The 25323-nt window shown below is 38.1% G+C and overlaps 1 long non-coding RNA gene across 1 annotated transcript in view; it reads left to right on the top strand.

Moving 5' to 3' along the window:
* LOC106891128 overlaps positions 1–24594 on the top strand; it is a 29867-nt gene extending 5273 nt beyond the window's left edge. Inside the window, exons 3-4 of the long non-coding RNA XR_001412633.1 lie at positions 13276–13370; positions 21357–24594. This is a non-coding gene — a long non-coding RNA (uncharacterized LOC106891128). The remainder of the gene's footprint in view (positions 1–13275; positions 13371–21356) is intronic.
* Positions 24595–25323: the final 729 nt, after the last annotated feature.

Below are 25323 nucleotides of genomic sequence, written 5' to 3'. Positions count from 1 at the left end.
TCTACATAAGACTATATTAAAATCACACTCAAATTTAGGAATAAGTTGCTAGCAAAGAGAACAGTTTCTGTTGCTTTTGGTAAAAGGAGAGGCTGCTGATCATCTGCTGCACTAAAAGATGGATCTTAATCAGTTCGTGAACCGAGTTGTATGACATGGTTTACTCTGGGATGAGGTGGTGAGAACTATCTCAGGAGGATACTGCTGGTCATGTAATCCTCAGATAATACTAATACTCTAATATTTATATTTTGGAAATTAAATATCATACTGAAGATGGTCTCAATTTATCAGTGTACCTGTTGACTGAAAAAAAAACTCCAGTCTGAAACATTTTTTGAAACCAGGACATTTTTAGCAGTTGGTTTAGTGTATAAGATTGATGAAATAGATTTAATGGTTATGCAGTCACCAAAAATAATGCATACATGCAAGATATCAGACATAATTCTCCAGGGAAGATGTCATCAGTAAAACCTGAGGGCATCATTAGCCCCAGTTTTTAAATTATTCTTTTATATAGAACAATCTATGTTATGCATTGCATTATGTTTTGGATCATTAGCTGCAAGTATTCCAAATAGCATGGCTACTCTTCTTGCTTATCAGGTTTAGAAGCAGCTAACTACTTCCCTTTTCTTCCCCATCAAATATATGTTTGTACATCATAACATTTTCACTTCCCTTAAGTAAGTCTACGGACTTGGCTAAGAACATCCACTGAATTATTTGAAAATGGTATCTGTAAAGAACTTCTAAACATACCTACCTTTAGTAAGGATGTACATGCTTATTATTTAAAAAATACTAGCAATCATTTCTTCAAAAGAGCTTGCTCAGAAGAATCATATTGCTCTGCATTGAGTGCAAGCAGAACAAAAAGCTCTTCAGGATGACTTTTCTTGAAGGTAAATAATCTGTGACAGGCAGATGGCATTCAGATTGGTTAGCTGCAGTTCCACATGACATACAAGCAAAACAAGGTTTTAGTCCTGTTATATAAATGGTTTTGTTAAAAAGCACTCAAAAGCAATAAAACCTCGTGAATGCAAATTAAAGCTTAGAACAGCATTTTTTTTTCTCTGAGATCAATAAAGCCTATTCTTAACTTTCCTCATGCCAAAGCTGGTCTTCAGTCTCATCTGAAAGCAAAGTATATAAAATGCTACCTCCAATAAAGTCAAGTTTTCTATGTATTTATCTACCTAACTTTTGATAAAATCATATCTAACAAGTCAGATGCTATTGGTTCTCTAGGTGCAATTGCATCCTATTTTACCTTTGCTTTTATTTTCATCAGAAATAAATCCATTGATGTTAATAGGTTCAAAATGGCAGAGCTATAAATATTTCCTTGCTAGTTGTTTCCCATTTCAATCCAATACATTTTCAGACACCAACTCATCATTATTATGAAACAGATTATGAAACTGTCTTTATCTTGAACTGCAAGTTTTTCTTACTTTTGCTCTTCCTATTCTCTCCCCCATCTCCTCAAGGATGGAGGTGGATGGGGGTGTGAGGAAGTGGCTGGTGGGTACTCAGTTGCTGGCCACAATATGGAACAGAGAAGTACGTGCACACATACAAAGCATTTTACTAGAGTTGGTGAAAAAGATTAAGCTTTTTGCAAGCTCTTTGACTGACTTAATTATCTTAAATATAACTATATACTGAGAGTTACTAAAAAACGCCATAAGCAGATATGCAGAACTTTAAGGGAAGTGTTTGAGCTGATGCTAGTGGAAGAAAATCGTTAACAGCTGCTGTAAAAAGCTGAGTGAAAGAGCTCAAACCTCCCACCTGACAGCCCAAGGCAGCAGCAGGCCAGCCTCTTCGCTCATTCTGTCCTTCTACATGCAAAGGACAGAAGCAGAAGCAAGACTGGTTTTGCAGAGAACGCGCTCAGCTGGATGAAGGATGTCTATCGGAGACAAAAACTGAATCTGCTCTTTGACCAGGGGTATAGATTTGTTCTAGCCTACAATTTCCTGCCATTTATATATAACATGTAACTTCTTGAACTGCCCTGTTTTATTGCCTACTGAAACGTGAGTAATTTCGCACTTGCTCTTGGATATTAGGTTTATTATACCAAGCTTCATCTTAAAGTACACTTTGAGAACTACTATATATTTCAGAAGAACAGACCTCGTAGCAGACCTTTATTATAGAGGAGTTACTGTTTGAGAACAGTAGAGGATTTTTTACAGTAATTGGCAACGATTATCTTCTATCTGTGTGCACTGTCACTGATCAGTACAGATGCTCTGGAATGATGATTTTATGAAGTGTCCATGTATTGTACTGTAACTTTCTTAGCAGTAAAAGCAAGTTGATTAACACCTATGGTCAAATCAGACCAGCCACAAAAGTTAATCACAGGTCTAGATGTCTGATATAGAAGTCATGGTAAATCAAGAATTATCAGCTCACAAAAGGAGACAGGCAAGCTTCTAGCTTAAAGGAACAAAAAACCACCACCACCACAAACTCTGAACAACTAAAGAAGATGTAAGAAAACAAAACAAAGAGTTTCTGAACTGCAGGGTGCTTTTAATGGATCAGAAGGGGGCAGCAGGAGGAACAGCATTTAGTGCTCTTGCTCATTTCTGATGGCCACACGAAGTTCTCAATTCAGTTTAGACAAGCCTTAGCTACGCCATTTCCCTGAAGTGTGTTGACATACCAATGACAAGGCCCAACAGATGACTAAAGAGATGAGGAAAGGAAGCTACATCATATTTTCTAAGGAAAGAAAGGATCAAGACAGATGTAACTTACTCCAATTCTTAGCATCACGTTCCTAGAAATAGAAAGCAATACTGAAGCCATTATTGTCACCATTCAGGCATGATGAGAAGTGTTAAAAATAATGAACTACCTATCTGAACACATGGAAATGAGGTGAAGCATTGTATAATGTATGATTATCAGACATTTCAGCTAGCCCTAAAACAAGGATATGTGTTCTGTAAACTATCCGTCAAACCTATCCTACACTATTCCATCTGACAGATTAAATGGCTGATCTTCAGTGCATGTAAAATTGCCAGATATCCAGCAACTTAAGAAGACCCAGGCCTTTTGTTTTCACAAACAAAGAGCCTGAGCCTAGTAGTAAGGAAGAATACTGTCTTTTTTTATTCTGCCAAAACACCAGAGTTTACATGTCTTGAAACATAAAAATTGTGCGAGATAGCTAAGCAAAGAAAGTGGGGTTAAAAACTGCAAACTTAAGGGTAACAGAAGCTGCTAAGGGAACAAAATGCAATTAAATCTTATGTTAATTTTCTAGTACAGAAAACATAATCAAAAAGCAATCAATGGTACATGAGGTGTGATCAGCTGACCTAATCATTCACCAACAATCTGAACATGTGATCACGTAGTCATGGGCTAGTCAAGTCACAGTGTAAGACATATGTTTTTTAAATAAATTGAGACAGTGGCATAAGGGCTGAAAGGAACTCACAAAAAATCAGAAAAGATAAGCATCATAGTGGGTGGCATACCGAGAGAATTATGCAGTAATTTTGAAAAGTTAATGTTTGGAGCGTAGCCATGTGTAGGGATTTTAGAGCTATTCATCACTTATAGGACAACCAGAACAATGTCTAAGCAGTAATTGAAGACAGATTAGGATCAAATGACACAAAGTGGGTAGAAATTATACCGTGGTGAATTCTTGGCCAATAAAATAAAAAATTCAGTGTAAGACAAAAATGTGTCCTCACAAGATGTAATTGAGTGAGCAGCATTAATTACTCTGTACATACAACAGATTTTTGTTGCACATCAGCAGCACAGATCCTCTATTACAGAGAGGAAACAACTAGCAGGCAATTTCATTTGTAACATGATTTGGTAAGACCTGTAAATTCAAGCTAGACAATACCAACTTATATTCTAGTTCTATCACACATGCTGCCTCTTAAAAGTTACTTTATTTGCATATAGACAGGTATTTATAAGTCAGAAAAACATGGAACACAATGTAAGTGAAAGCAACACGATGATAGGTCATTTTGACTGAAAGGACTGCAACCTAAACAGCTTCCTGCCATATCACCCCAAAATGGTTAAGTCCTAAGGCCTCATAATAAATGACACACACCTTTAGTGCCTTGCTCAGTGCCTGACTTCATATGCCTTCTGAGAAACAGTTGTGTGCTATAAGCACTCAAAATTATTTTACTGACATTTAATTTAATGAAAGGAAATTATTTTGCTTTCCATTAGCTCAGGATTATTCTGCTCTTAAATTGGCTGCTAATTTCTAATGCAAGCTGACTATCCATCCATGCTGCTATTATAGGAACTGCTCTTTAATCTCAAAGTCCCTCTCTTTCTCCACCAAAGGTGTCATAAATTGGTGCAGATTTCTTTTTTTCAATTAAAAATGACTCTAGGAAGTTTTTTTATACTCTTTGTATAAGTCCTATTCTGTGCCGCAATGAAGCGCTACGACAAATTCATGAAAATAATCTACTAATACCTTCTAAACTTTGCCTGATTTATCTTCTGCTTGTGCTTTATCCTCTTGATTCTGGGGTGTTCAATTCACGCTATTTTCAGAAAATTACTTTACCTGTATTTCTTTATAATTTTGAAAATTAGCCTTTGGCTATCAAATTTCCATTTCTGAAAGTTAATACATAATAGATGTCTTCACCTCCTATATACTATATCATTGGGGGATTTTTTTGTTGTTTTTTTTTTTTTTTTTCTTTCAGAGAGGAAGAGAGGAAAAGATAAACCTACTATTTAGAGGGTTTGATATTGTTTTAGGTTGATTATATTTTTGCAACTAATCATAAGGAAGTATTAATTGAACTTATCTAGCAGGTTTGTAGGTTGACTTTCACTGCATCACCAACATTATGTTTTCAAGAATGAGTCAGCCCTTTAAGACAGAAGATCCACAAGTGATCAAGGCAAGTGATTTCACAAACCAGAGATTTAGAGTGCTTAGTCACCGTGTTAAGAGTATTACTGGCTTAAGACATTGAAAGCCCATCCATGCTGGAGCTCATCCATGCTACTTTTCCTGCCACAGCACAGTCTTTTATCATGGTTTGTGCATGGGTTTGCCTGGCAAGGTTTTGGTAGTGGGGGAGCTACATGGGCGGCTTCCATGAGAAGCTGCTAGAAGCTTTCCCCATGTCCAGTAGACCCATTGCCAGACAGCTCCAAGACAGAGAAATCCAGAGGGAAGTTGAGCCTAGGAAGAAGGGAGGGGCAGGGGGAAGATGTTCTAAGACTAGGTTTTGTTTCTCATTATCCTACTGATTTGATTGGTAATAAATTAAACTAATTTCCCCATCTTGAATCTGGTTTGCCCTTGACGGCAATTAGTGAATGATCTCTCCCTGTCCTTATCTCGACTTATGAGCTTTTAGTTATATTTTTCTTTTCCCCCTGACCAGCTGAGGAGGGGGAGTAATAGAGCAGCTTTGTTGGGCACATGGCATCCAGCCAAGGTCAACCCACAACATTTTACAAGAAACTTGGTAAATTCCTATTTATATACAACTTCTTTCAATCCTCAGTGATAGTACAATATTGTAAGACAACAGTTTTAAAAAATGGTTTTTAAGCAGCAGGAGGTTTAGGATCAACCCTGTGTTCAATTTTGATATGACTTGTTCTCATATAACAGCTTTGGTGCTTTAAAGAAATTCCTCACACAGATAATTTCTGAATCACTGTCTTTCACATCAGTTGTAACAACATTCATGGTTCACAACACAGGTGTTTTCCTTTAGATTGGGAAGGGGTACCTGCAAAATTATATAGGAAACAGCTAGGCTGGAGGTATTTTTAGCTTAACAATGTGTATGTTAAATGCCTTCAGAGTCTGAAACCATTCCCTGGGTCATCTTCTTCTGTGTCACATTGCAGAATATGATTCTTTTCTTGAGTTTGTTATGGGATGTTCCAGATGTGACTTACACACCTGTGGCCTGGGGTGCATGGGAGAAATGTTGCATGGATGTTTCTGGACTGTGTACTGCACCACTGCCTATAGGTGAGCAGGACCAAAGAGACAGAGAGATGCCCCTGGGTGTTTAGCAGCACAAAGATTCGTTAGTCTAGAAAACTATCATTAAATTCCCCTACAAACCACTGTTTTCATAGAGTAAGTTACAAGAACCTAAGGCACATTGTTAAATCACATTTATGGGGAACATACCTCCATGTTAAAAAATCTTGCTTCACAGTTCTGATTTTAGGGCTGAATTTTCAAAAAAATCACCTCTCTCTTTAAAGCACCATTTTCTTGTGCAGCATCCTGCTTGCCATTTTTGTAGAAAAATGTGGGTGAAACTGGATGCGTTTACCTTTTGCTGGTTGACTGTCATAGGAAAAAACAGGTTTCCAATTAGTAGCTTATTGGTTGACAACCCTCTATCTTGCTGATAGCACTCAGCTTAATGACAGGTTAATCTTCCAAAGACTGAGATCTGACACACCTCTTTTTCAGGAAATCAGAAAACAAATAAAATGCTAATCAGTTCACATGTGGCCACATAATTCCTCACCGCTGCTTGTTGCAGATATGACCAGGAATTATTTTATCAGGTTAAACCAATATTTCATGTAATCTTCAGCAGGAGTCAACAACAGGCAGAAGCAAATAAACCAGGATGCAAACAATCAATACACTCATACTCAACAAACTTGCAGTGAAAGGAGGATGAATGGGCTGTGAGGAGATGAATTTTTTCCTGACCTTTTTGAGTGATCAATGTACATCCTGAAGCATGAAGACTGGCAGCACCAATAAGTTTTTATCCCAGCGAGTTTAACTACAAGCATTACTCATGCCGTGCCTTATAATTTAGACTCGTATTAACATACAGCTTTATTTACTGCTCTCTGACATCCTATTTCTCCTAGCACAACGCAGAAATGTTGGGCAAGTTGAATTATAGGAGCTATAACACCACAATGTTATTTTCCCAATTGTATGTACATTAACATTCTGATCCCTTTCTTTTGGAAATGAAATCTGTAGCGCTAGAGGCCTGGTCTCTATCCAAGGCAAAGCCATTTATTTCAGCTGTTCCCGCCCGCTCCCCCCCACTTTAATCTTTGAAGATGTATGTGGGGGTGGAATTTTCAGCCATCTGAAATAAAACTGGTTCTGTCTTTTTGATGCTTGAGGGAATGTGAGAACAATCTAATTCAAGAAAAGTTACTTTTTTTGTTCTGAATAAAAAATTGTAGCAAAGTACTGTGAGCTAACTGTCTGAAAAATGGTTTAGGAGCTATTCTAATGAAAAAACATAAATATAGACAAACCTTCACAGGAATGATATAATTAGTTGTCTTGTCAAAGGCATGACCTGCAATATCACAGTGTAAGAGGCTATTGCCAAATTCAAGAAGCATTAATCCTGGCTTGATCTGATCACTGTAATAAAATTACCAACACAGAAGATGAGCTTCATCATCATTCATGAGCTAAAAGATAAGTGGAATTATTTGTGGTTCAGCATACAAATGTCTTTTCCAAAGAGCTTGCTAACTATATTGTATATACCAAACACGTGCTTCTGAACCTGGTATTTCACATAGCCAGAGTCAAGGGCAGTAAAAAAATCATCATCTTGCTCTTAACTGCTACACTGGTTTCAAAATGAAGGTGTTTAAACTTGGTGTCAGCATCTATAATTACAAGGAAACTTTTCACTGAGAAATGAGATATAGCAAAATTTAATCAGCATATTTACAATTCAAAAAACACCATGCAGGGTGAAGGTCTTAGGAGAGCAACTTTTTAGTAGACACACCAACTTCTGCGTGCTTGAGAGAAACATATTAAAGGTTCCCTGAACCACTACCATGACAAAATAACCAGCAAGAGCTAACCACCCATTTGTGTTTCAGTATGCAGTCAACGTGAGTCAAACAAACGTAAAGTTTCATGAAAAATAGGTACCTAACAACAGCAGAAGGAGTACATACCTATGGCTGTCAGACTTGCAAATTGTTCCAGGGAATCTAGAACCTGTTGTAATGCTAAGCAATGCCATCATTCCTGCATTAAAACCTAACCAAAATAGCTTAACATTAAATGTGTTAATTCCTCCTGTACAATCAAATACCATCCAGGGTGTACACAAGTTTTGGTAACTGCCTTGCACCTTAGGCTGCTCTTTGCTTGGCATCATTTTTTGAGTCTTCAGTGTATGGTATTTAATAGAGCAAATATTTTTTTTGCCATGCCCCATCTTCCATGTGTCTCTGGGTGTCAAATGACAAAGGGAAAACATGTTTCAGTGACACTGTAGCCAGTGCACACAAATGCAGATCCCCTGGGGAAAAGCTTAGATTCCTTGCTTATTTAAAAACTGCCTCAGAACCTGAAATAAGGTTTCTTATGTTGTCGGAAAGGAAAACACAAAATCATTTACTATACATACTCCAACAGCATTTTAAGGTGTTTTTGAGGGGCGGGGGCAAGGACCCTTTTAAAAATACAGAGAACAAACCCTCCCACAAGAAACTTGGTCTGTAATGTGTCTAAAGCAAGCAAGATTCAGTACTTGGTGCCCCCTCACATCAGCCTCTGCTATATAACAAACCTCTTTCTGATGTTTATCTTGCCTTAATGTCTTGGTATTTAGTCCACAGAGCTTTAGTGAAGAAAGCAGCTGCTACCATGGTGGCACAGCAGCGAGTTGTTATAGAGCCCACAGGCAGCTGCGTTAAAACACAACTCAAATGGCAGGACAGGAGACAGCTGAGGCTGCTGGGGGACACTTGTGTGATTCTCATCTGCACACACATTCCCACTAGCTGTGTGCGTTAGACATCACACAGAGGTAACAGGGCTCACAAAGAAGGGATAAATATTCCACTGCAAACTAGGTCCGATGAATCACTGTTAACACTATTTGCACAATCTTTAATGTTTCTGAAAGCACACTTGAAATTGCAGGGTTATAAAATAAACGGTCTACAAACACAGAACTAAAGTAAGGAGGGAAATGAGGCTTGCAATGCTGTACCTCAGGAGCATGGGGATGCTCCCCATGGTTCTAAAAGGGAAGAGTATGTTTGTCATCTAGGTGATCTAATGTTCTTTGGGGATGGAAGTCTAAAAGGTGCTGAAGTACAGCACCTTTCAGAGCCTGCTATTGGCATGTGGCCTTTTTTCCCTACAGCTGTCTAGGCACAGAAATGACAGAACTGATCCCTCAAGGAAAATTAGTTTTGCTGCACTCTTTTGTACCCATGCACTTGTTCCCTAGAGAAGGAAAGAGGCCAGCTATGCTGAAACCTGCACTTCTCCTGTTTTGGTCAGTCCATTTAAGAATTGTCTGTCTTTGATTTTACAGTATAACTCATGAATAAGTTCAAAGTTTGACCTTTTCTAGTTGCCCGCTAATGCTAAATGGGTTTCCAATCAGGTAGACTGTCTCCGTAAGACGAAATGTGACTTTTTCTGAAGACAAGCTTCTATTTTTTATGATGTAAAGCCAAAAACTGACTGCGTGCATGGAGTATTTTCATTCTTATTCTAGCACTTTTGTAGGTGTTTGTCAGAAAGCATGAAACCAAACAATGAAAGACATTTGTTCCTGGAGCTTTGCTGCCTCCACAACGAAGAACTGTTTGTGGTCCTAATGAAAAAGCCCTCTAGGAAAAAGGTGCATGAAATTTAGGCACTTAATTATATATGCCTGTCATTAAATGGTAAAGGCTTGCTGAATGACTGTTCAAAAGGTTAGCAACTGACATTTTAAGTTAATGCTCAGATTTCAATATGCCCCCTGATGTAGTGACACAAAGAAATAACTACAGAAATAAGCTGCAAACCCCTTTTTAAAATGACTTCTAACTACCCTTACAAGCCTGTGGAGAAAAAAGGTCACTTCAACTAAGGACACCTGCTCTTTTTGAGATGATGCATCCTGGGCATTTTCAGGTGACATAATATCAGCTCCCCTCACCCCTGTGCAGGGCAGCCATACATGCGTGTAATTTCTACCATTTGTTGACAATTCAGGCTAGCATCAATGGACATCACTGAACACCTTAACTCTATATTTTCTGTTTTTAAGAAACTCAAGAAATGAGAATATGAAATGACCATTTTTTGTTTCTCAAAGGTCTTGAGGTTGAGTGTTAACTAGACTATACAAGACTGCAAGATGAACAGAATGCAAATTTCTTGAAAAAAAAATCATTATAAAAAATGGGAATAGTAATATGTTTTAGTATTAGCAGTTTGCATAATAAATTATCACAGACAACACTAATTCAACATCTACTTTATAGCTCACCTTGTGATTCTTTAAGAGGTATTCTATGTACATATTTCCATATTTATACATATTTCTAATATGTATAAAACATGTCATGTGCAGAAATTATTCACATAATATTCTTTGCACAAGGAATATGGGCTTTGTAAGAGTGGTCACTCAGCATAAAATTATGTTTATATGTTCTTGATGGAATAAATGGATGCATCAATTTCCTAAATGTGAAGTCGAAATACTACAGATGAATTGGTGACGTGGTTCAGCCCAAGGGCCCATCTCACCACCTATTCTGTTCTCAGAAGTGCTATGAGAAAATGCTGAGGGAGATCAGGAATAGGGCAAGCCATATGTCATACTTCTGCAACAGCTTTCAGCTACTTTCAGCTGAATTATTTTACATCAAATTTTTGTACATTTTCTATAAATAGCTGAAGTATATGGGTGGGTTCCCTGTAGCCGAGCGGGCTAGCCGCTTTCACGCGGTCCAAGGGTCAATCGGGTTCGAGTCCCACCGCCGCCTTTTTCAGGCTGGATATTAGGAAAAATTTTTTCACTGAAAGGGTTATCAGGCATTGGAATGGGCTGGCCAGGGAGGTGGTTGAGGCACCATCCCTGGAGGTGTTCAAAAGACGGGTTGATGTAGTGCTGGGAGGTATGGTTTAGTGATGATGCTCCTTGTTTGTTGTGCGGGTGTCTATTTTTGTCAGTTAGGTTGACGGTTGGACAAGATGATCTTTAAGGTCCCTTCCAACCTAGAAGATTCTGTCTGTGATATTCTGTCTGTGATATTTATGCATGAAAATAAATAAAAATTTTCAAAAATATGAAAGCATTTATACTTCCTTCCTGGAAAAAGTATTAGTATCACTTAAACTTTTTAACAATGACCTTCTTTCCTCCCTCCCTCCCTCCCCTTCTTTCTCTCTTCTTCCTTCCTTGCTCTCTTTCTTTCTCCCTTTCTTCCTCTTTCTCTCTCTGCATTTTGAGAAGTATATATTATGCATCTTTTTTTCTGCATTGTGCTATTATTACATTTTAGAAGGTAATTTATTATTCTTTGATAGATAACTTAAGTTCAAGAAGCATCCAAAAAGAGCTTAACCCCTCTTCACCTGAAAATCCTTGAAAGATTCTGTAATTTGAGTGCAAATTTTGAAAAAATGGACTGTAGTTATAGCAAGGATGCTTTACTTGAAAAGACTGCAGTATAATAGACAGTATAAAGCTGCTGCAATAAAATTATGTACATTTTTCAAACTTCCAAAAGATACATGCACAACTGAAGTGTTATTCCATATTCATTTGGACAGTGGAAAGAATATTTATCTTACCTGCAAGAGTCCTTTGAAGGTATTACCACCAAGATAAGGTAAATTGAGAGGATGTAGTTATATTTAGATTTTTCTGAAAGCATTTGGCAAGGGATTTCAATCAAAGATTTTTTCAATAAAAAATCCACACGACTACTGACCATCCTTGTGTGATCATACTTTTGGCTGGTAGCTTTTACAAGACTTGAGATATGTCCAAGCATCTGATTGTAATTTAAACTGTGGTCAGAAATCCTTAATAAACAAAACAGTTATTGCCCAGAGCACAGTGGTGAAACCCAAACCAAAACTTCCCCAAAATGTAGTGGCTTGAATGGAAAATTCAATGAAGCAACGGATAAACAGATTTCACTACAGAGATACAAAGCACATCAGCTGTGAAACTGAGGACAAGCAAAAAGGGAGAATTTCAAAAATCTGGATCAGCCACAGATAGAGGTAACAGCAAAACAGAGAGGAGACTTTATGATGTGAACAAGAAGTCTGATCTTCTGAAGTGATACATAACTGGGGGATGGAGTCAGGAAAGAAAGCGAGTGTGAGAAGACTTCAAACCATACCCAGCAGAATGCCTCCAAGTGGTGAGGGACCCATGGCACACTGTTTAATTCCCACTTCCTCAAAGACCTGGAAATAAAGCAAACATTTCAGAAATCCTGTGCAAAATCTGTCATCTTCAAATATCGCACCGATAAAGGGCAAAGGAGCCCCCAAAATGGAATAAGACTCTTGAAAAGAGAGCGCTTACCACCTTGGAAACTTCAGGGTTGAAAAGGTCCCACTTTCAGAAGGAAACTCCAGTACATGGGCCATTGTAGATGGGCCCAGAGCATGCCAGGATGACAGAGACTGACACTCTTGGAGGTGTAGCCCTGTACGGCTGAAGAGCGGGTGGTCCCACCACATAAACCCAACAACCACAGCATGATACAGCTGCTAGGGATGGGGCAGAAGGGTGCATGGGCTGCAACGCTGCACAGCCTGTAAACTAACAGCACAATGGATATATGAGGACTTATTTTATGAGTATCACAGAAATCAGCTTAAAATACATTTGTGATGATATAAAGACAAATAAAACACGAAGCCATTTCCAGTCCTTTTATCACTACAAAACAAAGGGTAGAAATTACAACATGTGAGGCACTGTTTCTTCATCTCTGATTATTAATAATAACTCTATCAAGCCCTTTCGTGGAAAATAGTAGAATAATTTGATAAAGAGCATGATGTGACAGAAAGATGTAATGCAGTAGTCTAAAAATGAACATGCTAAGTAATTTTTAGAACTATGCTACTATTGCACATCTAGTTGATAAGGAAAATTTCAATTGTTAAGACAGCAATTAGACATTAAATATAGTTATGGAAAATCTTATGATTTCCTTTTCCCTCAAGACAATTGCATTGCAAATCAGGATGAAAAGAATGATATTTTGTATCATGAAGTGATAACTTGACCAAACAATAGTTTTCTGTTCCTTAAATATAGCAGAAACAAGCAGATGTCCTTGTTCACATTATTAAAAGTTTGTTTCTGAGAATGAGCATTTTGTCATCTGAAGAAGCACTAAGCTATACAGCTTTGTGATGCAAATTCCTGTGAAGAGCAGATGTTTATTTACCCCTTGCCCCTTGATCTAATGCAACAATTCTTGTTGCAGGATTTCTCCCTGGAAACCAAATGCTGGGCCCAGGCTCAAGATCCTGAAAGACTTGCATTTGCACTCGTGACCACTGTTTCCATGGACTAAGGAAGGTAATTCCTTAAAGGCATTGAGCAAAAAAGTTGCCTGTAAACTACTGACATACCCTATTCCTAGCAACCTGCAATTCCTAAACTTATTACTACTTCAAAGCAAACACTGGTTTCTATATTCCAGGTATAGGAGGAGGAAAGTGTACCTCTTTCAAACTGATCACTCTCAGTTTCATTCCCAGCAAAGTTGGTGTTTAGCAAAAATGTGTAATTATTTCAGGTCTTATAAGCTTCCACTTTGCATTTGGATAAGAGGTTACAGCAGATGATTCCAGAATCCTAATGCTTATCTGAAAAACCCTGAGTTGAGACAAACTTGAAAAAAACACTCATACCTTAAACATAGCATGATTGTTTTAATGCTTTTATAGTCAGCATATTTTATTTCGAAAATGGACGTATTTAGAGATTTTTGTTGTTTTGTTTTTTTATGATTTTTTTATGAAGCAGTTCTACATAAGCAATCTTTAACTAGGCAATAGTAACGCCATAGCTGCCACAGGCCAAGTACAATATAGCCCACAATCCCTTTAACCACACTGCTTTTTCATCTGTTCTTCCCAGGAGACAGGAAAGGAAGGGAGCCCAGAAAACAAACAAAAGACCCCAGTGCTTAGTTCTCAAATCCAGACTGAGTGCAGCAGAACTTTTCAAAGACAAACCGCAGGTGACTCAAAAGCTAGATAATATTCAAGTAACAGCTCACCTGGGACTGCAGATTTTCCAGTTGCTTTTGATGTCTCTCAATTGACTCTCCAAGGTGATTCTTTTTGTCATTTGACAAATGTAGTAGTTTCTTCAAAGTGCTCAGAGGAATAGAGGGTAAGCACCCTGGTCTGTCACACCTAGAGTATAGAACCAATCAATATATGAGAAAAAGGCAGCAAGAGAGGAATATTATGTGCTATCATTATCTTGCATTGCCTGGCAAGATGCTATCTTTAATGGTTTAAAGTACAGTACTCTTCTCATATGGGGTTGTTCTCCGGAGTGACTATAAGAAAGGCTTTGTTTTATACAATAGATCCTTCTCTGAGTGCACTTTGTATCATTCCTATTAACATCAACTGACAAAACAGGGATTTCTAATATTGGCTTTTAACTCTAGGAAGCATAGACTGCTCAAAGGCACTGGCTATACACTAGTATTGCTTACTAGCTCTGAAAAAAAAGGCTAGTTGCTAATTGCGCTGAAGGCAGGTAAAAGCCACTTGTAAAGACTATGTTAAAACCATACAACCAAAACAGATCCCTAATGTGAAGAGTCTGGCTGAGCATTACAGGAACAGTAGCTTTTCATTGTCACTTAATTTCTTTTTGCAGAGCAACCAGAAGCAAAGTTTCATTTGAAATTTCTTTTACAAAGTTATTTTTCAGAGTAGAACTTCACCTGGCATCCAGGTCCCCAACACGGTTTTGTATCCTCTGCCCAAAGAAAAGGGTCCTCAACTCTCTCCATGGGCATGAAATAAGGATGTATGTCTCCACTGCTTCCCATGCAGATCTTTTTTGTTAAGATCCCATTCCAGCCTGGCTCTCAGTCATGTATCTGGTTTTGCTCTCACCAGGATGAGGCCCTGGGAACCGAAACCATGAACATGATAGAAATAATGGGGTGACTCAGTTAAGTTCACCATTAGTCTGGGTCCAGTAGGAGCACGCCCTCAATGTTTGGTATATATTTGCAGAGATGGAACAAAACCATGCACTATTGTTAGATCATGAGAGTGACCTTATCTGAGTGAACTAGCTGTCAGCTGTGGCTTGCAAAAAGATGCTAAACTTTTTTATTCTCTATAGCTACATGTGTACCTATATAGCAATATATTTACACAGTAACAGAGCAAATCGCAAACACAAAAAGTCATTCAATATTTGCTTTCTATGTATATTTTCACTGGGTGTGATTTACAACTGTAGCAACCGTGAAGTTAGCTAACGGAGAAACAACTACATAAAAGGACTCCACTGAGGAATTGAGAGGTTACTTTCCTCCCAAGCCCTAGGGATTTTTGTGCAAGACTTTAGACCCTCTACCTTCTAAATTAGAGAAATATGTTTGAACTCTCCTTGGAAGGCAGATATCTGAGGGGAGCCTAGAGAGAGCAAGCCAAAGCAGTTACCAAATTATGGTAAACGTGGGACCTGATGTCTAAACCTGTGCCACATTTTTCATTTCTTCTGGATACTATGCTTAACTGCGTTCATCATGCCCGATCATTTCTTTGAGCTTGTATTCATTTAATGTAAAAAGAGAAATTTAATCAAATAGATGTCATTAAAAAAAAAGAAAGCAAACCTTCAAAGTAGCCCATCACAGAGGAGCTTGCTGTTTGTATTCCCTGAACTACCTCCAGATGCCAGAATGGGTAACATTCAGGGTAGATGAAGTGCTATGACTTGAAGTGTGAGAGATGATGGCTCATCCACAATGACCAAAACCTGCTGTCAGCCTTCTCATTAAAAAGTCAGGATCTGGGACCATAAATCCTATGAGAGAAAATATGGTACTGCAGAAATGACATGACATATGAAAACCTAGCTGAACTAGTTCCAAAATGTTTCCAAGAGTAATGTCCCTAACTGGAATCATATTACTAAGGAAGACAACATATATCACTTCATAGCTGGTATAGTGTAACCCTGTAGCCCAGTAAATACTGCATTACCAATCCTAGCAGCAGTGTAGAGTTTGCAAGGCCTCAGGACAGCAGCTTGTCAAGCTCAACTTCTCTTGACCTGTCTACAGTTTCCCAACTTAGCTATAATTGCATTTTTTCTAATGACAACTTCATTATGCCTAATTTGGTTTATTTTTGTTTATCTCTGTATGGTATAACCATGGTTGTATATAGATGTTCTCTTGAAAAGTGGGGACACAGGATGTGGTCTAGAGAAATGCAGACATGAGGTGGTAAGAGATGCGGCACAGGGCGACATTGGAGGCCCTAGCGGTGTAAACAACTCACCAATGGTCAGTTGAAGAAATGCAGACTCAGAGCTGAGCAAAACCATATTTACAGGTGCAAAGAGAATGAAGAACAAGCATCCAACTTGCATGAAATGCACTATATAAAGGTAAATCAGTTGTACCATGAACTAATCTGTAAAGAACGAGCAGTGTACGGCGTGTTATCAAACACATAAATATTACTACAAGAGGCTCCTACGATGAGGAAGGAGAAACTAACACTATCACGTTCTTCATGGCTAGGGATTTGAGCTGTATGATCCCCTCTTCTTTCTGTAACCTTCAATCCTAGGACCACAATGGGCAATGGAAGACTGAGCATAATATCAGAAAAAGTAGCATAGACTAGGAAGTATGTGTATGACAACTTTATGTTATACTTTTTCTGTACAGTACTATTTTGTTTTGCCCTGTAATGGCGTCATCTGGGGTAATAAATACTATTTAATTAGATTGTTAGGATTTCAATTGGACTTAAAAGTATTATTGGTTTTACATATCATGTATGTTTCTTTTTTGCCCATAGTAAGAACTTGAGAGTAATGATATGTAGATACAATTCTGCTTACAGAGGTCATTTCATGCCAGGCTTTTACATAATTAATGTGTATTATTTGAAACAATCACCGTCCCCTTCATTCACCCATTCAAATTTGAAAACAAAATGGCTCAACCATGTGATTTTTCTTTCATGGTACAGTTTCTGTAAGTTCATTCATCATCTAGCAGTTACTTGAGTGTTTACACTCTTTTGGATCTTTCTTGGTCAAATCTGAGTTGATTTGCTCTTTTGTAGCCTGTTGTGTGACTTAAGCAGTAATAAAGTGGGCAGAATATTTTCTAAGTGTTAGCAATCATTATGCTTCCTATGTGACAGAAGTCAATATTTTTCTAATTATCAGTCCAACATCCTAAAGATACTTAGGAAGTCACTAACCAGTGAAACCTCTGTCAAAATGTCATATTGTGGGAAATTTAAGTAATTGAATACTATGTACTAAATTCACATTGCTGGGTTTCCTTTCCACTTCACTGAATTCCAACACTGTCAGTAAGCAGTCATAGAAATACGCAAAGAAATGTGCTATTTTCGTGGAAGAAGCAGCTCTAGATGGCTTCAGATCTAGCTGCTTTTCTGTTCCACTGGTTTTGCTTCAGAGGATGATCACTTAATTTTGAATTGAAGAGCCCTGGGGAAGTCAGACAGACATTAAATTTTAGGAATTTTATTTATTCATGTATTTCTAAAGCTGAAAATGAGTACCTTGTATGCCGCTTTGAAGTTGAACAGCATGTGGTTCTGATGATCTAAGGCAAATTTTGGTGAACCGTGTTCATTCAATACTTCTCAATAGTTTTTCTGTGTTATGGTGGAGATCTTTCTGGCACTTATCCAGGTTGAGCAATAAATGCTGTTGCTCATGCAAATGGAATATTCAGTTCTGCTGTAACAATTTTGCAGTCTTCAGCGTATGAAAATATACATACCTAATGGGTAAAGAAAATAATTTTATGTTTTTGACTCTACATTGAAGCAGAGGAGAATATCTGAGATAGAGAAATTTAAAATTTTATACACCATCCGTGTCTTTTTCCTTTTTAACTCTAAAAGCAATTTAAATGTCATATTCTTTGCTCTTACTGTTATTATAGTAGTTCCTCCATAAAAACAGACAACTTGATCAAGAAAATACTGTATTTCAGAGACATTGAGAGGAACAAAAAACCTATTACAAGAGATTTTCCATGAAGACCCTTTTATTAAACTTTTCACTTGGAACATCTATCTCCTCTGTTCTTCAGAATGACTTGTGCTGTACTTGCTTAACTGCATTACAATAAACTGAGACATGGGTTTACTTTCCTATTAGAAAGTCAGAAGATCAAACTGACCATCTGTAAAATAAATGTTACTATAGGCTGGCTGGATTCTGTGAGAAAAATATTGAAAAGTAAACCTGAATTAAACTGGCAAGACCTCTCTTCACAGTGTACTGCTGATATGAAGAGTGCAACAAAGCCAAACCCAACTATATGAGCCTGCTAACTCCAGACTTGGTCTTTCCCATCTATAAAGCATAAAGGGTCCAGCCTTGCATGCCCCTGGTATGCAAGGAAGGAAGAGTGAGCCAACTTTAATGGGAGCACACTACTGTATAATAATACTTGTAAAAAAGAGTTTGGGAAGTTAATTCAAAATTAACCTACAGACTCAGATTTAAAATTTTGCCTCTGTTATTGTTTTCTTGAAGCAATGAGGCCTGGTATACTACAATGCTCCAAACTGTTGCAGTCTTTCTTGTGTGTCTTTGGAAATGACAAAACAAAAACTGACGAAATTAAATCAGCCCTTACAAAACATTGACACATTCCTTAGGCAAAGATGAAAAATGAAGCAAGAGACCATTAAGAAATAAAACTTAGCATATGTAGAAAGAATCATATGAGAGTGTGGCAGTATATCCTCAAGGTGCTGGAAAGAGCTGAAGCAAGGTGTTTTATTTTCATGACTTTTTTCAGTATTACCTTGCTAAATCCTAATTCTGTTTCAATTTATATAGTTCCAATTATATTGACTCATCGCACTGAGCAACAATGGGGACTTCTGCTGCCTGGCCTCATTTATAATGAGTTGCCTCTGAGGGTTTCACAGACCATTTGTCACCTACAAACTAAACATGTTCCAGAATGAAGCTACCCACTTTGGGCATTAAAAAAAAAAATAAAAATAACAGCCAGTTATCCTGTGCCAGAACAACACATTTGACTAGTTTGCAGAGTTTACAGTTGAATAATGTACATCAGGGAAGGAAATTTTATCTCTATCAAGCAGCACACATCGACAGCAAGGTAAGTGGAGCAGGTATCTCCCAAGACACAAGCCTGAGGGATGCTATATTGTCCTGAAAAAGGGCTTTCTTCCAGTGGCTGCAAAAGCATCAGGGCTGTCTCTTTTCAATTAACTACCTACCTGGTGTAAGGGTTGCAGTGAGATTGATTACCTCATTTCTGTTAAGTCCTCTGAAAAGCCTTAACTGCACAGGAAGCACCTCTTCATCATTAAACTCCACTAGGTAAGTTGCAAGCTCCTGCGTACCTGTAATTTGGAGACATGCTTTAAATACCTGGCATGTAAATGTAAAAGGAGACGTGTGGTTAGAAGTGCACTCTGCAGAAACGTGTTGTTTGTGAATCGATGGCTTTTTGTCAGCTGTCCTTACATACTTTTCAAAATGAAAGACATTCCCATCTGCCAAAAAAACCCAAAATACAGCTGTAGCAAAAGAAGAGACTTTAGCATCTATTTGTAAAATATGCTCCCTGAAAAAGACTCTAGTGCCATGGGAGCTTTCAAACTACTCTTTAACTAAATCATTTTTCCTGAACCTGAATATATTCTAATCTTCTGCTGTGAAAAATGGTGACAGACCAGGCAAGGTTTCTGAATATAGATATGTTTAAGTTCCAAAAAACTTTACTGAAGCATTCAAAATACAATTTTAAGGAGTGCTCATCAATTTAATAGTCAAAGCAAATAATAATGGAATCCTTAAATTATGTAGATGTTTTGTACATTTAATTTTAGGGCTTAAATCCTACTGATTCTAACTCCAAAGATTACTAAGCCTACCCACTGGAATTTGAAAAATAAATTATTGAGAACCTCAAGGCCACAGGAAACAAGGGAAGCTGGCTTGTCATTCCTTTGTCCAAGTTCTGAGCAACACTACCACAGAAGTAGAAGTATACAGGTATATAAAGTCAGAATAAAAGAAACCAGAACCCAAAGAAATCCACATAGAGTAACCAAAACAGAAATCACATTTTGAACAAGAGAAAGACCTCTTTGGGCTGTTCTGTAGGGTTTTTATTAAAAAATTTCTTTAAACATTTTTGTGACACTTGAAATTTCTTAAAAAAAAAAAAAAAAGAAAATAAAACAATTCTCACATACCCAGATCTATTTCCTTGAGATTCTTAATTAATTTTTAAAGTTAGCCATAAATTTTTACTCCTCAAGAGTTTTTTATTTTCTATAGATAAGAAAGGGAAACAAAGTCAGAGTGCTATTAGTATGTAAAAATAAGCCTATAGCATTCTGGCAACTGTTGGCACAGTTTGCATTTCTGTATGTTCTGGATTTTCCCATCATAGTATCTTTGTCATAGCTTTGTTTCAACAGACCCAGCATTTATAATATCAAGCACATTGAAAGGTCGCTTACTTTCGCTGGCGTGAACCCTGAACTAAATGAGCTTTTCTCCAACCCCTTTTTCTGAATGCCAAAGCTGGGTCATCCAGTTCCAGCTTCCGGAATTGCTGCAGACAGTAACAGATGCTTACACAAAGCTCTGACCCAGAGGATGTTACAGAGATTACTGTGGGATGGGACTGACATAAGAATGGTCTATTTTCTTGGTGGGTTGCTATCAGGAACATAAGATAAGTACAGTTTATATGATGAGTAGGGTTAATTATGAAAAAGCCCCAAATGATCTTTCCTCTCCCTTCTGTTCCAAAGCATATGCTGAATACATGTGAAATGAGACCGCCATAAACAGGAGAACAGGGAGCCCAGAAAACCAGTCCACGTTGCAGTATACTGCAGGAACAGTAAATGAGCAAACTTTAAATGAACTGCATCCTGAAGCCACAAATCACAGAGGTGCAAATAAGGTAGTCACATTATGATGTCCTGGGGCAATGAAAAGTAACAATGTGGGCAAAGACTGCAGCATTTTTTTCAAGAGATGACAGAACATAGAGTGAAAGGAGAAACGGTGTGGAGTTGGCTAAAATGGAGCCAGAACTGTTGTGCATAATGGCTAATAATAAAAACAGAGATGAGTAAACTTCCAAAAAATACTTCTCATCCTGTCATTGTGCCCAACACAATTTGTCTCAGAAAAATAGAGAGACAATTTTGGTTTGATGAAACATGTGGAGGACACAGAATGGGAAGAATTAGTAAAAGTATATGGCACATACAGGTGTAACTTGTTTTCTTACCCTAGGTTTGAAGACTACTGAGAGCTGCTGAAAGTGCTGTTCTGGTTCCTGGTGAATGAACTTGAGGACTAAACTTCCTGTGATCCAGGCAGTCCTGTACGATTTGTGCTCAGCACAGAAAGTGTGCAATTGCAGAGTGGCATAATGGGGCAAAGACAGGCAGGAAAGATTAAGGACACCACAACCTGTGGGACTGTTTCCCCTGGCATTGCCACCCTTGCTCCTTGTGACTACAGAACTGGTAGTTCATTGCTCTGATCCAGTCCCTCTCCTCTTAAAACATCCTCAGCTTCTGCCTCTCACATCTGACCAAGTAATCTATGGGCCTCAATGCATCTTTCAAAGCAGAGACACTTGCTTAATTTTATGCTTTGCCAGAGCCAAGTTACCTTTGAGGTGATCCATGTGAGTCAGCACCTGTCGCTAGTTTTCTAAATCCCATAAGCAGCAAGGAAACAAGTCATAGTACTGCACCCATAGGTATTGGTGGCCTAAAAGGATGAGCAGCACCTTATTCTCCTCTGCTCCATGTTACTGTCCTTGATATCACACCATGTCCTCGGCCTGGGTGTCCGGTCTCTCAGGTGCAGGTCAGGAGCTGTGGAGAAGTCGCCAGAGGATGATTCTCACACGCTACATGTGAACACGGGCTTCACAGCAGTCTGGGCTCACCAACTGAGAACAAGTGGTGCCTTTATGTCTCACCACTGGTAAATTAAATGCCACAGCAAAAAGAAAGGTCAATGGAATGAGAAAAAGAAGGAAAGTTGCATAAAATACTATCAGAAATCAAACCTATGGCTTCCTTTATATAGGAGATTAACTGCCTGCTTCAATTCATGCTCAGATGACTCCCTGTTTTCAAAAATGAGCGACAAAGTAAGCAGGTACCCCAATTCAGCTTTTATGATTCATATCCTGGAACACTGGAAGTATTTTATTCCTTCCACCCTTCCTTCCTAGCTAGTGTTGAGGCCAAGGAAATAGCAATTGTCTTTTTTCTCTCCTTTCCAGAGTCAAACTAACAGATGAATCTGGACAAGAGGAGAAAGGTAGTTAGCTAGAGATATAGACTGGGGTCGTATTTAGTGAGTGGAATCAGAAGTATAGAGACTTAAGCCTATCAATATATTTCCAGAGACCTGTGTAATAATAGCAATTGAGAGCTTTTATAGCTACACAAATCTGTCAAACACCACTTCAGCGATATTTCAGCAGGGAATTGGGCAAAAACGCTTTTTACAGAGAGTTAGGGGAGTTCTGTCACACCTGATCTATTTGATAATGTTGCTACAGCACCTCTGTGCCCAAGGTAGAAAAGGGAGTGCTATCAGGCAAACCTAAGCTAAAGTACAAAAGACAGTGACTCTTCTGAGGCAGCCAGAAACCCCTCCCTGAAAGCACACTTTTGATGGTAGTGTAGGGCGAGGAAACCAGACTTGGCAAGAAGCAGAGCTGGGTGATGCAGAGGCTCAAGCTACCAAAAAAAAAATATATATAAAAAAATCTCTGAAGCAGAAGAAATTTCCTTTTTCAAAATGATAAATTCATACTTATATTGAAAAAAAGCGCTACCTTGAAAACAGAACCTAATTATTCCAGCCACCAGCATAGAACTGAGGACTTAAAGACCCTACAAAAAACCAGAGTAGCATGTTTTATTTATAAGAAAGCCATACTAAGATTGTTTATTACTTTCACTCCTGAGCTGTTATGAGAAAGCTGAGGTTTTATTCACACTGCATATATTTGTAACACACAATGGAATTAAGAAATTCTACAAAAACCAGATTACAGTTTTTAAAACATTGCTTTAACTTGGACACACTAAGGGTCTCACCTAATTTGCATGCATATATAGTCATATTTTATTTAAAATGTACATCTTTTTGTATTTGCCTTTTCTTTTTTCTTTCCTTGCTAGTGGAACAGAAATGGATTGAGTTGACTACAACTAAAGCATTGTGGGGGCCATGGGGATTCCTTTTTCTTATTCTGGTCTTCACCTTTCTCTTCTCTTGAATGAGGGTACAACTGGGCTGCCCTTTAGGATGACTCAGCTTCAATATCCCACAGCAGACAGCTGCCAATTTAGGTTTGTACTTGCTTATCCCAGACTTTCTGCTTCCTAAATTAAACTCTGCTTAGGTCAAAAATAAACTGGCTGACCAGTCAGTGACCTTGCTTAGATCCATGTTTAGCTTTTGAATTGCTAATAGCCATCTACACAAAATACACCTCTTAAGAGGTGCCAGGGCATTTACTAATCTTTGTTCCCACACATATTCCCAGACAAAGTGACAGCTGCACAGCAAGTACATCCGTTATCTGGTTACCAATTATGCTCAGCATGCAAAAAATATCCAGAAATTGCCAGTGATACCATTTTTGACCTGTGCACTCTCCCTGTGCTTGCAGTCTACTTTACCAAGTAAATTTAATGGACTAACAATGACATCTAGAAAGAAAAAAAAAAACAAAACCACAACAATATGAAAACTGAGAACCTAAAAAAACCTTGCTTTGCCGAGCCAAGTGGTTATGACTTGCTTATCGCAAGTCCTTCCAGTGCTTGACCAGAATATATTGGGTGGACAACACTAAGGGGTTTAATTCCTAGTAAAACTCTGCTTATCATGCTTTGCCCTCAATACTTGTAAAGGCACCCCCAGCATACCTACTGCCCCAGCTCCAATCCTGATGAAAACCAGATGGAACCCAAAGCACTTCGAGCAATGAATAAGGCAAGAACCTGAAAAATTGTTGCAGATGAGAGAAAGAAAGATACTTTGGAATCTGGAAGAGTAAAAGAGACATTATCTCTACTCTTAGCTTGCCCAGGAAAAAACTTGAATTAACATAATCAAGAACTACATAGACAGGATGACCTGGAAAAAAGCAAGACCAATTTAGTTCTTTTTCAGCTCTCCCACAACAGAGTTCATCCTGGCATAAAGTTTTAGATATCCTAAATGCTGGTAAATGTCTTGTTACCAAATAAAATTTGCTGTTTCCAGGAAAAGCACATATAAGATTTCAAGTCAAGTCTTATTTTCAAAAAAACCTCACAAAAACACTTACTAAGATTGTGGCCCCTATTCGGGTTGTAATTTTTCATGCATTCTGATCACATGGCTGTTGTTATAAATGAAATATCTACCATGACTTCTGTTCTCCACATTTATTCCAAATATTTGATAGCACTTCTTTAGCTTTCTTCATTTTCTAGATAGTGAAAAATAAACAGGCTGTTACTTTTCTATTTTTTAAATACTAAACATATTTCCAGTTTAATGGCCATTGCCAAGCTGTGTTTGGAAAGAATTTGATCATTGACATTGAACTGCTGTAAATGTGAAAGACAAAATAATAGCAAAACCAAGAAAAAAAGGTTACAAACCTGCCCTCTCTGATAACAAAGTCTCGCAGCTGATATAGCGACTGAGAGACACAGAAGAACTTCCTACTGGAATCATGAAGATGAAATGTCAGAGCATTTTGCTTAAACAGAAGATAAGTAGAGTTTTTAACAGATAACTGGGGTAGCTTTAGAATTCAGGTGTTCTTCCAGAGACCAAAAAGCCACAGCTGTGCTGAGGAGGATATAAAAGAGTTCAGCATACCTCCAGAATATCGCAGGATACTTGTGTCTTCGGGAGGTATTCCCAAGATTCCTAGATCTACTCTGAAGATGATCCGGCCAAGCAAGACCATCTGGATTCTCTTTTTCCTTCCCACTTTCCAAAGAATACACTAAGCAGATAAAAGTAGTAGAGCAGGGATTATGAACCAAACTGTTTTAATAGAAAATTGCAAAGAAGAAAGTACAGGCTGCACCCTGAAACCCTTGCAGAAAAATACTAGCTGGAGTCTAACGCAATTTTATAGAGTATCAGCAGCCTTGTGTGTTGCACACTTACTGTCCCAAGTGGCTCAGCTACACACAGGGGTTTCAGAACACCGTGTTTCAAT

Source organism: Calidris pugnax, unplaced genomic scaffold, assembly GCF_001431845.1.
Source record: "Calidris pugnax isolate Ruff unplaced genomic scaffold, ASM143184v1 scaffold95, whole genome shotgun sequence".
In the NCBI taxonomy this organism is placed as follows: Eukaryota; Metazoa; Chordata; class Aves; order Charadriiformes; family Scolopacidae; genus Calidris; species Calidris pugnax.
This window is presented reverse-complemented; position numbering and strand designations above follow the sequence as displayed.